Below are 16,006 nucleotides of genomic sequence, written 5' to 3'. Positions count from 1 at the left end.
GTACACACAGAACTTCATTACCCTTTGGTGTAATTAACTCTGTACCAAAAAAAATGTGTTAAATGATAGCAAGGGTATTATAAATGGATGACATGAACTTCTTGGGTTTCTAAATGTTTTACTTTTGTCCCTCTTTCAAAGACAACCTAGTTTTCCGCACCTCCTTTGTGGTAGGTGTGAATAATACATTGTAATAAGACTGTTTTTTAATCTAGTTATTTTTTGTGCATTTGTAGCATCGATACTACCATCATGAGGTGAAGACTTGCAGAATCCCCTTCTGTGTGCTTGGAATAAAAGTATTTAGGAGACCAGAGACGTTATTGATTATGGAGGCATCAGTAGCAATTCTGTTATTTAAAGTTGCATTGAAATTTGCACTTACAGTGGGAATTAAATCCCTCATGATGCATAGAAAATTGCAGCCCATGAAAGCTTATGCTGAAATAAATTTGTTAGTCTCTAAGGTGCCACAAGTACTCCTGTTCTTTTTGCAGATACAGACTAACACGGCTGCTACTCTGAAACCTAGAAAAATAATGAATGTATTGCCACCAAACTTACAACTTTCTTAGTGGAGAAATAGTTTTCTGAAATGCTATAAATCAGGAAATGTTTTCAGTAGTTTAGGAGTTAGCAGCTGTTACATATGACTCAGTTTTCATGTCTAAATTTGAAATCTAATTTTTTCCTTTGAGTTTCTCTAGAAAGGAAATGGGTTGGTCAAGACTCTTCAAAGTGTGGGTCCACCTAAGCCTAGACTAAATGTCAGACATAAGCTAGTTTGATGTAAAAGAAAATACCACAGATTCAACAATATAATCTCACATTCCAATTACTTATTCAAAAAAATTATTCAACATTAATTCTGATTGTGCAGTTCTCAGTTTTTTAGGACATTGATTTGATTTTTAGAAATGTATATTTTACAGTAGGAATAGTAGGTGCAAAGGAGGAAACTAGTGGGAAGTGATTTGAATAAGAAGCAAATGAGTATGACTTCATAGAAAGAAACAAAGCTGACGTTTGTGTATAGGCAGTGTGAAAAGAATGTTTGAAAGATTGAAGATGAGGGGTAGATGCAACTAGATAGACAAAAATGTAGTTAAAAAAATATGTGGTTGGGGATTTGTTTGATTCTGAATAATTGGTTGTGAATAAATGAGAAGGGAGTATGCTGTGCATAGAACAGGAGTGTGGAGTGTACTACTGAACAGGAATGTGGAGTGTATTTGCGGATGCGGCTATCCTCAGAGCATTTTTGCGGATCAGATGCAGATTTTCTTTCCACACGGGGCTCTACTGTTGTGTGGTTAGGTGGGTGGTATACATGTTAATATATTTCTTCATTAGTGATTTCCTAGATTTTTTTTTGTGACTGTATTGATGTGAAATGAACTTATGTAAACTTAATGGTAAATGAGCAAAGAATGGTCTTTGTATGAAAATACTTAAATTACAAAGTTAGAAAAATCTAGTTTACTCCAGAACTACCCTCATGCAGGGTTATAATGCAATTAACTAATCAAACACAAGATACTCCAGAAACCTTACATCATCAACAAACTTCCATTTCCTGGCTATAGTCTAAGGGCAGGTAACTGTTACCTGGTAACTTCTGAGGGCAGTTGTCCTTTATAGATGTCCCTTTCATGAGTTTCAGAACACTCAGTTTTCTTCCCCATCTTTAAAGCCCTTTTGTAAACTAGGATTGCTTTACATCCATCAGACTCTGGTTATAGAGAAATAACAATTTTCTTTTGAGCCTCTGAATGTTGATCCTTAATCTGTCAGGTAGGAGTCTCTGCAGGACAACATGATGTTCACCCTAGTCCCGAGTTTAAGATAATTGCCTTCATGACACTTCTACCCCTGCTTAACCTAGGGAATGCAGCTAAGCCTTTCATTGGTATTTGATACCAATACTTAGTTTGAGCTTTTTATCACTAATTTTATTTTAAAATCTGTCCCCTGTTTCCTAGCAGATTGCTATGGCAACACATATGGTAAGGTAGCAGCTGATGAGCCGCAGGCTTTATCACTGCTGAATTCAGGGGCTGCACTTGACTCCAGCCTGTGAGTTTCTTCAGGGAGTATGTAATGTAATTCTTCCTTCCCTCTTTCACTGATCAGCTGACTTCTCCATCACCAAGGAGTCCAACTCTGCCCACACAATTGAGATTTGAGACCAGCAGTACCACAGCCTAAGTGGGGTCTTTGGGGCCAAGGCTGTTACAAGCTGGATGAGAAGTTTGCTGAAGCACTGCCCCTTTCCACCTATAAGATTTTTTTATTTTACTGTGTACTATCCACTTTGAAGAAACAAATTAGCCCCTTTCTACATCTGATCTAAAAACAGAAATATTATAAGGATAACCAAAAAGAACCCCACATAAGGACTGAATTTATCATACCTATTTTTTAGTGCAAACAGAGCATATTTGTTAAAGATTACGGTAGATAGCATAATACCTTGAAAACTTCAAATTCTTAGATTCTCTAACAGTATTATGGAACATTTTAAATATCATTTTCCTTAGGGAAGTTTTGACTGTCTGTGCATGAGGTTTTCTATATGAAGTTTAAGTGTTCACAGTAGAAATCTGTGTGAAGTAAATATCCGGATTAAACATTCATGTTTTGGAGTTTCTTTGGGTTGTTTTGTTCTTGATAAAGTATAAAATATAATTGGCTTTGGGCATCCTGTTACTCTAACAGTTGTGTCAAAATGCAGCCAGGCAGAGGATCCAAGTCTGCGACCATAACATGGATCATGCAGTCCCAGATGACAGAAGTTGGAGTGCTGTGGAAGCAGTTTGCTCAGCGCACATAGTGAGGGTAGCACCTTCCATCACTCTTATCATGACCCTCTTGTCTGTCATTGCCAGTATCCTACAGTTCACATGCAGAAGGACAGTCGGTCACAATGTGGAGCCTCCAGGGGAAAATCTCATGGTTCAGAAATGTTTTCATGACTTCCCTGTGGCCAGAGCCTATAATCTTACACAGCAGCTGGTCTCTGCACTCCCACCCATCAGCTTCATTTGGCTCTGAGTCATTTTCACACTAGGGAAGAACCCAGTGCAGATGGCCAGGGTCAAACCTGTCTACTGCAAATACAGAAAAGCTAAAGGAATACCTGAAATTGGGATTTTTCCACTGTAACTCTGCATTGTCCCCACCCCATCACAAACAATCCTAATTACTTTAGGTAAATAAATGCCGGCATCATACAGAAATGGTTGCTGTAGGGTGAGTACCACATCATAGCTGACCTATCAGGAAGCAATTCTTCTATAGAGCTGAATTTAATAAATGCTCGGGGAAGAAAGAAAAGATTGGTTTTCCGGGGCTCAGTCTTAGGCTGGGAATTCGGACTCTATTGTCTTTGTATCTTGATTTAAAGGTCCCTGAGAACAGCGTTCACAGGAGTGGATTCTCCTTTTCTAATCTCTTCTAGAATGAGAAGAATTTAGTCAGGATCTTTTTTTTAAACATTTTGAACACTCATGTGAGGGGAATCCATCCCCAAGAGAAGGTGATATGTGTCAGGCACACCAATTCTCAAGAAAGAGCATTCCAAAGGGCTGGGGTAGTTCAACTGCACTTGGTCCAAAGGTTGGGCAGTTGGATGGAAGTTGATCTCAGTCAGACTCTTGAGCAGAGGTTTCTTCCCTTGAGTTCTACGATATGTTTGTGAAACCTTGTGTTTCCTGAGGGTCATCTGTGGCATGCTGTTGGTTTATGAAAAAAAATTGCCATTTTTTTTCAATAAATAGCAGTTTTTGTGATTGTAAAGGTATTTAACCAAGAGCAGGGTTAATCCACTGTATGACATAAGGCTCTTTTTGTTGTTTCGCTTTTTTCTGTTCAATTGTATGTAAATGTATTTGCTTAGCAAGCTAGAAAAGATAGTAGCCAATTCAAAAAAATCATTTTTATTCAGACTTGCAGAGACTGAAATAATTTAGAATCTGTTGGTTGTTGCTATCTTTAAATTAAGTTGTAATCCACTAGGGATCATGTGACATTTTCAACACTTGATTCCTGTAAGAGGAGCCCTTGCCCTAATGAAGTCCCTGTTCAGCTCTGATTTTCTCTAATTACGCTGGTGAATGCAATATTTGGCGGATGATGTGCTCAGTATAAAACAAACAAGCAAACTTTCTAAGAGCTTTGAAATTAGTTGTTAGTTTTTATTTGAACAATTATAAAATTTTGGAATATGTGGCATGCCAGATGCATCTCTTTTGTGTAAAACCTTTTTATGTGAGACAGTAGTGTAAATATAATTATTCTCATAAAACGCGAAAGCAAAATTCATCAGATGGTAATTTGTCCTTTCAATATCTACCAGGTGCACAACATTTTATCATTAATTCTCCATTTCAGATACCCAAGTGGTTAATGAATTCACTGTTGCAAAATTAATAGCCAACTACGGTATTACTAGGCGTGGCTTTTAGGATGCTGTAGACACCTCAAGGTGGAACTGCAACTTTCTTTTACACTCAGAAAAAGAGATTTCTGCCATACATTTTCACAAAACAAATTAATACTAGATTTCAAAGAGCAGAATCTTGTTATGCTATTTTATGCAGCATATTGAACGTGCCTATCCAAAGTTCTCAACTGGATGAGCATCTAAAAATTCCTTTTCATGCATTGTAACAGTTTAGCAAACATAATCACAAAAAGAGAGAACAGAAAGAGGATTTGTTTGTTTTGATAGTACCTTCTTGCTTTACCTTACTCACGTAAATAGTCTGATCTTGGATTGAAGCCTACATAATCCTCTAGTCACGGGTGATATGGAGTGTATAACAATGTGTCAGGGTTCTTTCGTTGACTCACTTGGTTAGCAGGTATCAGCATAAAGTTACTGAAGTTCTAGCCAGTGGTTGGAGATGCAACTCTTTAACTCTCAATATGGATATAATGGAGATAGAAAAGTGAAACAGGACGCAGCATGTCCTGGAGGGACGTTGGGGCACCCAGCTCAGGAAGGAATCTGCGAATGAGATTTGGTTAGTTATCTAGTTTGTTGTTTATATTACCATAGTGCCTAGAAGCCGCAGCCATGGACCAGGACCCTGTTTTGCTAGGCGCTGTACAGCCAGAACAAAAAGACAGTTCCTGGCCCAGAGATCCTATAATCTAAGGATAAAACAAGAGACAGCAGATGGCTATAAACAGATTAACAGGGGAGTACAGGGAAACAAACATACTCTTAATATTTATCAGAGAGTATGCAACAATCTAAGAACAATAGAGTCATCAGGAAAGGAATATTTAGAAAACAGAACATATTACTTGCTGCTCCAGAAATCACAGGTTTCCATCCCTTGTACTAAAGAAGAATCTCTCTTGGCAGTAATACAGCGTATGTTTCCAGCATACCTAAGCATGAGGTTCCAATTCAGGGTAATGATAAACAAACTAGTGTATATTACATACTGTTTATGTACAAAAATACAGCTTCTCAAACATATTCTTTTATATAATCTATTTTCTGATTGGCTTGTTCTGTTATTTGTTATTTACGTTTCACTATTGCTGAGAAGCCCCCAACCAAGTCTGATAGACAGACAGACCAAAGCATTTACAATCTAAATAGGTTAGAGAGAAATAAAGTATTATTCCCATATTGTGATAAGGAATTGAGGCACAGACTGATAAAGTGATTTGTGCCTGGTCACACAGAAAGTCTGAGACCATCTATTTATATTCTGTTATTATTTTTGAGTTGTGGAGAAAGCCAGCCCCTGTGTGGTTCAGTTAGAACACTAACTCTAGAACTGTATTCTTCACTGAGAACAGGACTTTTTGGCTCTCTTCTCCATATTCTTTTCTCCGTCTGAATCATCTTCTTAGTACCTACCTTTAACTTTGGACCCATATAGGTGACTTCTAGCTCATTATCTCATTTGGTTCATTTTCTGATCCCACTTGTTCCCATCTGTCTACCTCTCTTGCCTTTGTCCAGGCTACACTGTAATTCCTACTCTTGAATATGAGTTGTACTTAATTGCAAACAAGATTAGAAATTCTAGTCATTTTTAATTATTTCATTTTATAGGCTTCCTGCATCTCTGTTTTCTACATTCCAGGAAGTGCAAAATGAGTTGTAAAGATAGACCAAGATTCCTCATGAAATAGAACCATGATGGCCCACCTTGACTGACTTGCATCTCCACACCCAACTCAGAATTGTCAGCCTGATTTTCACAGTTCCTTGTGGTCTCACTCTACCTTTCCTCTAACTTTATATTTACTTAAATCCCATGCTTTTCCAGACTTGGCCCTTCTCTATCTTTTTAGCTCTTCACTGCTGAGAATCATTCTTTCAGTTATGGGGCCCCATCAATCTAGAACTCTATCCTTCATCCCCTCCTTAATTCTGTCAGTAAATCAAAAACAATACACAGACACACATCAGACACTGAAGGTTCAGTCTTGAGTGGGGCTTTACATTGGTGGACCAGTGTTCACAGGCTGTGTGAAAGAAACAACTTTAAAGTGGAGATTGAATAGAGGAGGAGGTTGTTTGGTCCACAAGGAAGAATTGGGATTCTAAGCTGAAATGTATTATATTTACATCATAAAATATTGCAGCATTACATCACGATATAATGTTTTAAATTGCCACTGTTAGGAGTGCATGAATACTACTCAAATGCTCTTCTCCCTTTTGTGTGATGTTGTCATCCATAATAAAAACAAAGTACCAGTATTACTCATGTTTATCAAATTTTCAGGTGGTCTCTATCAAAAATGTTTTGTGCAGATCAAAGACAAAAAAATTTGTCCAACAGAAAACTATGTACTGCATTGTTTGTCATAGATATTGATTTATTTCTAAGTAGCTGCTTCCCACAGCTGCCATTTGCCGGGAACGGCATACCACGGCCACTGGGAGCTGCAGGAGGGCCGTGCTTGCAGACGGTCAACGTCAGCAAAATGTCTCATGGCCCGCAATCAGATTACCATGATGGGCTGCATGCAGCCCACCACTGGGTTAGAGGAATTGCTAGAGCATGATTCAATATTCAAAAGTCGGGGTCAAAATCAGGCTGGAGTTGGAGACCAGAGATCAGAGGTAATACCAAGCTGGAATTACAAGACAGGAATCAGTGTCAGAGTCAGGCTGGGATCAGAGACTAGAGATCTGGAGATGAGGTGAGGTCTGGAGTTGCAGCAGGCCTTGAAGTCTGTGGTTGCCCAGACAGCTTCCTGGGACACCCTCCGTGGTTAAATATGGGGCTTAGCCAATCAGAGGGTCATAGGGTACTGTCACTCTGGGTTCCATGGGCGGTACTTCCTGCAGTGCCTACTCACCACAGTATTCCCTGGCTGTGGCCAGTGTTGGTGCTAGCCCATTGTGGCTCCTAAGCAGGAATATTTTGGGGCCCCACACATACTAATAATTAATAAGCTCCCCCCGCCCCAAGCTGCTTGGGCCCCTAAGCAATTGCTGAGTCTGCTTAAGTCTAGTGCCGGCTCAGACAAGCGCAGAACGGAAGAAGAAAGTATATATAGAGTCACTAGCAAATCACAAAGCAGGTCAATGAATGCAAGAAGCTGGCCCAGCCAAGTCCATGTATTCCCTAATAATTAAGGCCCTGCTTGAATCGTGGGATGATTGTCAAATAATTGCGGCTGAGGTGGGAACAAGCCATGGAAAATCACAGGAAAGTAATAGTGGACCTCTATTGATTGCAGTAATTTGGAAAAGTCAGAGATGACCTATTTATTTAAGAAAAACGTGTTGGAACAATATAAATGCTCAAGTATTATGCTATGCCTGCTAATTTTTTTGATAACCCGACATTTTGCTGCAACTGTATTACAGTCATTAATGCATGGGGCTGACAGCAGAGCTGACAGAGGGCTGCCAGTTGAACGGGAGCTGAGAGTGGGAGCCCTAGCTGCCAGCCACCCAGGGCGGATAGCAGGAGCACCACTACGTGTGGAGCTGACTGTGGGACACCAGCCACCCTGGGCTGACAAAATTGGTGTGGAAGCCTAATATTATGGGATCCGCAATTTCCCAATATTGCAAATTAAATAAGGCATTACTGATAATCCAGTGCATTGGTGTAGCATGACGACCAAGGCTGCTTCCTGAAAACCCGTGGGCCTAGGTTTGAGACTGGGGTTTGAAACCAGGGTCCTGACATTACCCCACTGTGGGGTGACCTCAGAGTACCACAAGCTTTGGTTTATCTGAGTGTGCCCTTTGGAAGTCATTTACTTTTCCAGAGCTATGTACATAGTGAGCTGGTTCACAGGTCTGCTCTTTCCCAATCGATGTGGATATTCTTCTTGTCCCTGAATCTGAATTGGTGGGAGGGCTGTTTTGGGTTAGGGAAGGGATTGTCAGAGAGGGGTTTAAGGAGGAAAGCGTGAAATACAGAATGCATGTTCAGGGATGGTGAAAGCCAAAGCTTGAAGGTTACTGGGCTGATTTGTCTGTAGATCTGGTAAGGACTTATATGTTGGTGATCTCATGTGCGGATGGATTGGCCAATCTCGAGATGATTACCTGATAGCTGCATCTGCTGTCCCACTATGAAAATGGGTCCCTAGTCTAAAGTAATGTGGTTTGGGAGGCCATGGTGGTGAGATGACATGACAGTGGTATCCTCAGCGGTGGGGAGTTATGTGCAGGGAATGAAGTACACCATCTTTGTAAACTGGCCCACCACTGTTAGGATAGTACGGCAACCTTTGGATTAGGGGAATTTGACAGTGAAGTCCATGGTGATCCAGGCCAAAGGCCTTGCAGGGTCTCAGCGGCTATTAGCATCCCAAAGGATTTAGCTTGAGGTACCTTTATAGGGACACAGGTGGGTTGCATGATCTGACATAAGTCCTTGAAGGTAAAGAAGTCTGTCCTTCTGTGTGACTTCAGCCAGGCGGTTGATATCAGGGGTTAGGAGCCTCTGGGCAAAAGAGTCATCTTGAAGAGCAGAATATGTGGTTGCCATTGAATCTGATAGCAGTGATCCTCCGAGGAAGTGATGCTATTTCAGAACACAGGGTGACTCTACATGAGATTCCCTAGGATCACTGACATGATCTTGTTTTCTGGAGAAGGTGTCAGCTTTTCCGTTCTTAGTGCAAGGGCAGTATGTGATGGTAAAAATCAAATCTTGAGAAGACTAGACCTCAGCTTAATTGTCATTGATTCAAAGCTGTAGCGGAGCTCAGGCACTCCAGATTTTTATGGTTGGTATACACCTGCACAGGGTATTTTGTCTATTCCAGGTAATGCCTCCAGTTTTCATCTTGATGACCAGCAGCACCTTATCTGAAATTGCATAATTACATTCAGCAGGGGAGAGTTTTCATGAGAAATATGCACAGGGATCGAGCTCTTTCTGGAGACTCTGTATTTTGGACAACAACGCCCTGATGGCAACGTTGGAGGCATCAGTTTCCAGAATGCATGGCTGACTGAGGTTGGGGTCCCTGAGGAGGGGAGCAATGGTGAACATTTTTTTCGGGCATTCAAAACCACGTTGGGCTTCTGCCATCCAGAAAAATTTTGTGAGTTTTGATCAAGGAGGTTATGGGAACCAGAATTTGAGAGTAATCCTATATAAAGTGTCTATAAAAGTTTGCCAGATCAAGGCTCACTTCTACCTTCAAGGGATCCATGTGGTCTCCTTTGGACTCTGCAGTGGGTTGCTTGAAGATACAGTCTTCCAGTTTTTCATAGAGTCCATGTTGGCAAAGCCATGTTGCTCGCATGCTGTTCATGCATGAGTTGATCCTCAGAATAGATTAAAATGTCATCTTGGTCGCCAACCACATAGTAATCCAACATATTCCACAAAACATAATTGATCAGGTGCTGAAAAGTGGCAGGCATGTTGGTAAGGTCAAAAGGCATCACCAGTTGTTCAAAATGGCCATATCATGTTCAAAACGTGGTTTTCCACTCATCTCCTGGCCAGATCCTGACTAGATTTTCGTCTTCCCTGAGATTCAGCTTGGTGAATGTCCAGCTGTTCTTACTCAGTCTAGAAGTTCCGTGATCAGGGTAGTAGATATCAATTTCACATGGTGATTTTATTCAGGGCACGGTAGTCAATGCACAGCCTCAAAGATCCATCCTTTTCTACAAAGCAGACGGGGGCCCCAGCTGGGGAGGTGGACTATGGGACAAAACCTTTTTTAGATTCTCATGAGTATATTCCTTAAGAGCTTCCAGTTCAGACTCAGATATATAGTATATTCTCCCAAACAGTATCTTGGCACTGGACTGCAAGTCCATCAGGCAGTTGTGTTCACAACCGGTGAGCAGGAGGTCTAAACGTTCTGTTTTTCGAACACATCTGCAAAATCCTGATATCTCATGGGGAGAGAAACAGCTGACCCTAGAAGTAAGGAAGCCCATTTTGCTGCTTGACCCCTCCACCACACCTGAAGCCTGGGTGGCGTGTCTGGCTGGGGATTTTGAAAGCTTCAGCTTGGGGGCCAAACAGCAGTTGGTTCAGCAGTACTCCAAGCTAAACATCAAAATTTGCTGCTGCCAGGAGATACTTGGGTCATGCTTGGCCATGCAGGGGATTCCAAGTATGACAGGAAAGTATGGGAACCAGATTGGCTAAACTGAGGAGTTTATGGTGGTCACCAATTACTGCTTCCATCAGTCAGGAAATCACTGTTCTGGGACCTAGACGCAAACAGTGAGCCATTGATTATCTTGACCAGGTCAGTAGCAGCCTTGGGCTGTATGGGGAGACCAGGTATTTGGGCTATAGTGGTGTCCATGAAATTATCACCTGCCCTAGGGTCAAAGCCCACTGGATGGGAACAGCTTGTCTGGAATTCTAAACTCAGAGTGGTAGCTGGAGCTGCAGGTGAGGGGATGAGCTCAAGGTGGTGGGGCAAATGCCTAGAAGACCTTGCCCAGTGGAGTTTTCTGTGTAACACAAGCTTAACCCTTCTTATTGAGGCTGGGCAGGGGTGTTTCCCAAAGCTATGCAGTTCGTGGCTTTTGTCAGGCAGGTACCACGTGGCCCATGTAGCCTCAGGAAAAATCATAAATTCTCGCATCACCAGTGTTCCGGTTCAGAAGGGTCCAGCCGAACTCATGTCAAGTCCACCTATGTGGGCTCAGGCTGGGGGGTTGCAGGTGGAGCCTGGACATGAACTGGATCCTCTCTCCTATCGTGTCGCCACTCACTAAGCTGAGTGTCATTCAGAATACAAAGTTCAACAGAGGTGTCAAGTGCAGGCAGGGGTGCGGGTTTCATGTGGGCTAGTACATCTCTTATCTCATTACTCAAGCCTGCTGAAATTCATGTACCTGGGCCAGTTCATTCCAAGCCATATCTGCTGCCAAGCATTGGCAACAACCCACATATGACGCTGGCGATCCCAGTGTGACAGAGTCTCCATAAGGCAGCCTCCACAATGAGGGCCTCTCAGGGATCACTGAAAATCATTCCAAAAGCCCTCAGAAAGGAGTCTCAAATACCCAATTGAGGATGATCCTGTTCTAACAGAGGAGATACCCACTCCAAGGCTTCATCAGTGAAGAGGCTAATGACCAGGCCTACCTGAGCCTGATCCGTCACATAGACATGGGGCCTCAACATAAATAGGACCCTGCACTGGTTTACAAAACCACAAAACTTGCTGCAGATACCACCATAATGCTCCAGTAAAGGCACCATGTAAAGGCACCATGGGCTCGGATGCAAATGAGGCTGGACAAGGCATTCCCATTTGCATCTCTATGATCCATTTTTGAAGGATGAGGGTTTCGCCTGGAGCCAGTCCACCATGACCCATACGGCTTGCTTTTCTTGTAGGAGGGTGATCTGCTCTTAGGGACTTGATGTTCTGGTGGGCACCAGCGATGCTGCCCATGTGTTTTCCATGCCCCTTTCCTTGGAGCAGGAGCAAGACCAGGAGGAGATCAAAGGGTAATGCTGTAATGCTCAGAAGTCAGGCTGGTCAAAACGAAGTCCTGATCAGTGGTCAGAATTTGTGCAAGAGTTCTGATCGCCAGGAGATCCAGTCCAAGGGGAAGAGACAGCAAGGCGGCTGACAGAGTCGGGCGTAGCAGCAAGGCAGGGTCGGGTGGGTCCAAACAGCAACTAGTGGGGAAAAGCTTGTTGCTCAGACAAGGCCGAAGGGAAGCAGGAAGTTTATATATAGTCACCAGCTAATCAGGACCAAGACCACATGGCCAATCAGGAAGCAGGTTGCAAAACCCTGGTATCCAGCCCACCCAAGACTGTGAATTTGCTGGTAATCCAATGCATTAATGTGGCATGACAGCCACAGCTGCTTCGTGAAAACCTAGGTGGGTCTGGGTGTGAGACCAGGGTCCTGACAACAACACAGAACTTTCAGCCCAAGGTATGGGAGGACTTGAAATGGCTTTAAGTCAGTATAGTCCTTCCTGGTACTGAGCTTATCCAGGGGGCAGAACAGGGCTTTTAGAGACCTTTTACACCACTAGCTCCCTTTTACGCAGCATAATGTATAAGGGGGGTTACACTCAGAGGCTTGCTATGTGAAAGGGGTCACCAGTACAAAAGTTTGAGAACCACTACTTTTTATGTATAATCTGGAATTCTCATAAGTGAGAATAATTAAACTGAAATACATAAGTCATTGCTAGAGGAATCTAGAGGATGGAATGTACAGAAATATACAGAAAGATAAATAATCACTCTGTGAATTCACCGTTTACAGAGAAGGGACAACTAGAATCCAAATAGCATCTTGTGCTCTTTCTGCATATGTAAATATACATGAACATCATCATGCTCCCTCTTTCCTGCACTTGGTACCCCACTCCTCCTGGAAAGAATAAAGTCTATAACTATATGTATACAAATTTATACAAATAATGAACATTTGCCAAGCTCTATGCAATCATGCTGTTTTTATTTTCCCAACTGGCTGGCTTCCTGAATCTAGGAATAATTATCTATGCTAGTTTAGAGAAGTTACTAAATGCTCTGGTCTTGCATAAAGAAGACCTCTCCCATGCTCCCAACATAGTCTTTTGCCCCAAACTCAAACCTGTTCAACTGAGGATGGGAGGACAGAAAATAAGCAAAAAATGTTGGAATCCTCATAATTCTGAGAAGAAAGTATGGAAAAATGGAAAAGAACTCTGCACCTCTACCAATAATAGTCTCTGTAAATAATGCATGGTAGGCACCCAATTTTTAGAGCTGGTTAAAAAATTTCTGACAATTATTTTCGGTCAAAAAATGCAATTTAGTCTAATCAAAATGTTTTGTGGAAATGTATTCGTATCAGCAAAAATTTCATCAGGAAGGTTTGTCAGGTCCAGTATGGAATTGAGAGAGTAAGACCCTTGAATAGCCAATACCTGTTGATTAGGGCACTCACCTGGGATGTTACAGACCAAAGTTCAAGTCTTTGCTCTGATACAGGCGGACCAGCGGCTTGAACTCAGGTCTCCCATATCTCAGGTGAGTGCCCCAAACTCCAGTCAATTGGCTGTTCATGGTGAGAAATATCGTGTTTTTTCATGAATATTTTCAAAAGGTCACATTTTTGTTTAACATTGGTGCAAAACCAAATGTTTAAACTTTGAAATTTTCATGAACAGGAACTGTTGTTTTCCAGCTATCCATACCTTTTATTGGATGTAGGTTTTAGAGTACTTAGAAGAATCGGGCTTTAAATAGAAAGCTGGTGTCTTAGCAATGGCAGAACTATTGCTCTGCTTATAATAACATCCTTGTTTGTTTAGTCCAGTTTGGGGATGGTGAGTTATCCAATTGATAAAAACCTTCATAAATAACCAGTAAAGTCAAGGGGCTCCCCTGAAATCAACCACAAGCTATTCTGCTGTTCTCAGGAACAGAGAGAGTAAAACAATTTCTGCCCATTATGTAAAATAGCTTGTAATGAAGGAAGCAGGGCTGAAGTGTAAATGAGGTCTGGGTCTGCAAGACACCTACCTCATTTAGTATGGTTATTGGATGGTTGCAGCCTATTAGACGTGGAGTCTACACATTGAGCAATAAGGATAAAAATAAATATCAATCACTAATTTGGAATGAAATTCACCCTGTGCAGAGGGCCAACGGGAGTCCTAATCCCCACTGCAGTCCTACTTAGGTCCTGTTTTGTGGCCTTAAATGGTGCATAGATCTTGTGTGATCCTCTGCACAGGGATGAATTTCACTCTCGCAGCACAATAACCTACCCACATACTGAATAAGGCAGGAGTCACATGGAAAAAAGTAGTCTACTGTTTTGCAATGTGTATTCCCAAGTGTATAGTGTTAAGTTTACACAGACAACTTCAACTTGGGCATTGCCAGGTTTTCTGAGGGCTTCATTTTGCAACTCTCAAATTCTTCTAATGTAGCTTTTTGTTATTGAAAGATAGAGAGGGCGACCAAATCATTCTAGAGATATAAACTATATATGGGAGTACAGAAGGAATCAATGATTAAAAAAGAAAGCATTTAGTAACCTCACTTCAGTAAAAAATGAACAAGACAAGGCTGTCTCCCTAGGGATCACTGTATTTTGAGCCAGACACATGATTTCTTTTCTGCTTATGTCTCCACAAAAAGGAAAAGGAGATATTTTTAAATTTATACAAGAAGAAATGATGATTATATATTTGTTAATATAACCACTGCTCTCACTGCTTTACGAGATAAGTCCTGTTTTTCACAGTATTGTAAGTTTTAGTGGGTTCCCTTTTGGTATTCTTATTTTGTTATTTTTAGTTCAATAAGGATACGGAAAATTCTAAAAAGACAGGTAACATTGGAAAGAATGGAACTTGCTATATGCAAGATGGTATGTTCCTTCATAATTCAGTGGTGGATGTTCCACATTCCTTGCTCCATCTGGGCAAGGTCAATTCATTTACCATTTAATGCAGTAGCATCTTTCTATAAAGCATTATCCAGAGCTGTGTGACTCCTGTGACCCACTACTTCCTTATCATCTAAGCCTCATTCTCCAAACAACTCACTGATGTTCTGCAGCATGTGTTTCTCTGGAGTATGCTAATTCTCCTGATAAGAGTATTGAAAGGCAGTGTTAGCTGTGTCAAAGCCCTTCCTCATTCATTTACTCCTGTGCAAGTACCAGACAGCTACCCCTTGTCTCTGCAAGCATCTGTTTGACCTAAACAAGCCTGAAAATTGCAATGGCTTTCTACTCTTAAAAATGAATGATTATAAATCTGCCAGCATTCATCAAGAAGAGTTTAGACGTGTCAGAATAGCTTTTCAAACAAAATACTCAGACATGCTGACTGTTTCCCCCGGTGGAGAGGGAGTTACCGCAGCCCTAGAGCTGCAGAAGCAGCAGTGAAGCAGTTCAAGGTGTGTGTGTGTGTTTCTTTCCCCAAAGTCTGTATTCATTGCTAGGTCAAAGCCTGGTTACTCAAGCCACAGGATTTGGCTCTTAATTCATATACATAAATGTACTAGAAATATAGTTAAATTATTGGAACAGATGATGAACAGAATCCCCTGCTCAGAGCGCTATCTCTGTTTGTGTTGTGAATATGTAGATAAAAATAGAAATAAATATATGCACTGACACACTACTAACGAGAGAAAACAGATGTAAGGTGCAATTAGTATTTCAGTAGTTTTCACTATAAAGTGTGAATTCAGAGACTTGCTTTTCTGCAAATTAAGTATTTACTCCAAGAATAGGAAATTCTATAAGCCTGCTATTACTCCGCAGACTTCTTTGTTAGTAAGGAAATTTGCAGAAGCAAGTATTACCATTCATTTTAATCTGTTTAGAAATTAAAATACATAACATCTGCATCTGAAAGGTGTGCTCCCAGGTCCGTCCTTAGGATTTATGGTGCCCTAGGCGAGATTATTAAACTGGTGCCCCTGTGCCTGTCTTGCTCTTAGAAACACAAACATAAGCTTACAGTATTGGAAAACTTGCCACAGGCATGTTACTAAAACCAGTTTAACTTAATTAAGCACACTGTAATGCTGATGAACTAGCA

At 41.4% G+C, this 16,006-nt stretch overlaps 1 protein-coding gene and 1 long non-coding RNA gene across 5 annotated transcripts in view; one reads left to right on the top strand and one right to left on the bottom strand.

Moving 5' to 3' along the window:
- CNKSR2 (connector enhancer of kinase suppressor of Ras 2) overlaps positions 1 to 16,006 on the top strand; it is a 401,265-nt gene that overhangs the window by 358,651 nt on the left and 26,608 nt on the right. The gene's annotated exons all lie outside the window — the stretch shown is intronic.
- Positions 4,118 to 16,006, bottom strand: part of LOC142045845 (uncharacterized) — a 43,926-nt gene continuing 32,037 nt past the window's right edge. Inside the window, exon 3 of the long non-coding RNA XR_012654743.1 lies at positions 4,118 to 5,011. This is a non-coding gene — a long non-coding RNA (uncharacterized LOC142045845). The remainder of the gene's footprint in view (positions 5,012 to 16,006) is intronic.

This window comes from Chelonoidis abingdonii, chromosome 1 (genome assembly GCF_003597395.2).
Source record: "Chelonoidis abingdonii isolate Lonesome George chromosome 1, CheloAbing_2.0, whole genome shotgun sequence".
Taxonomy (NCBI): Eukaryota; Metazoa; Chordata; order Testudines; family Testudinidae; genus Chelonoidis; species Chelonoidis abingdonii.
The sequence above is the reverse complement of the archived record's forward strand: the minus strand, read 5'-3'. Positions and strand labels throughout refer to the sequence as shown.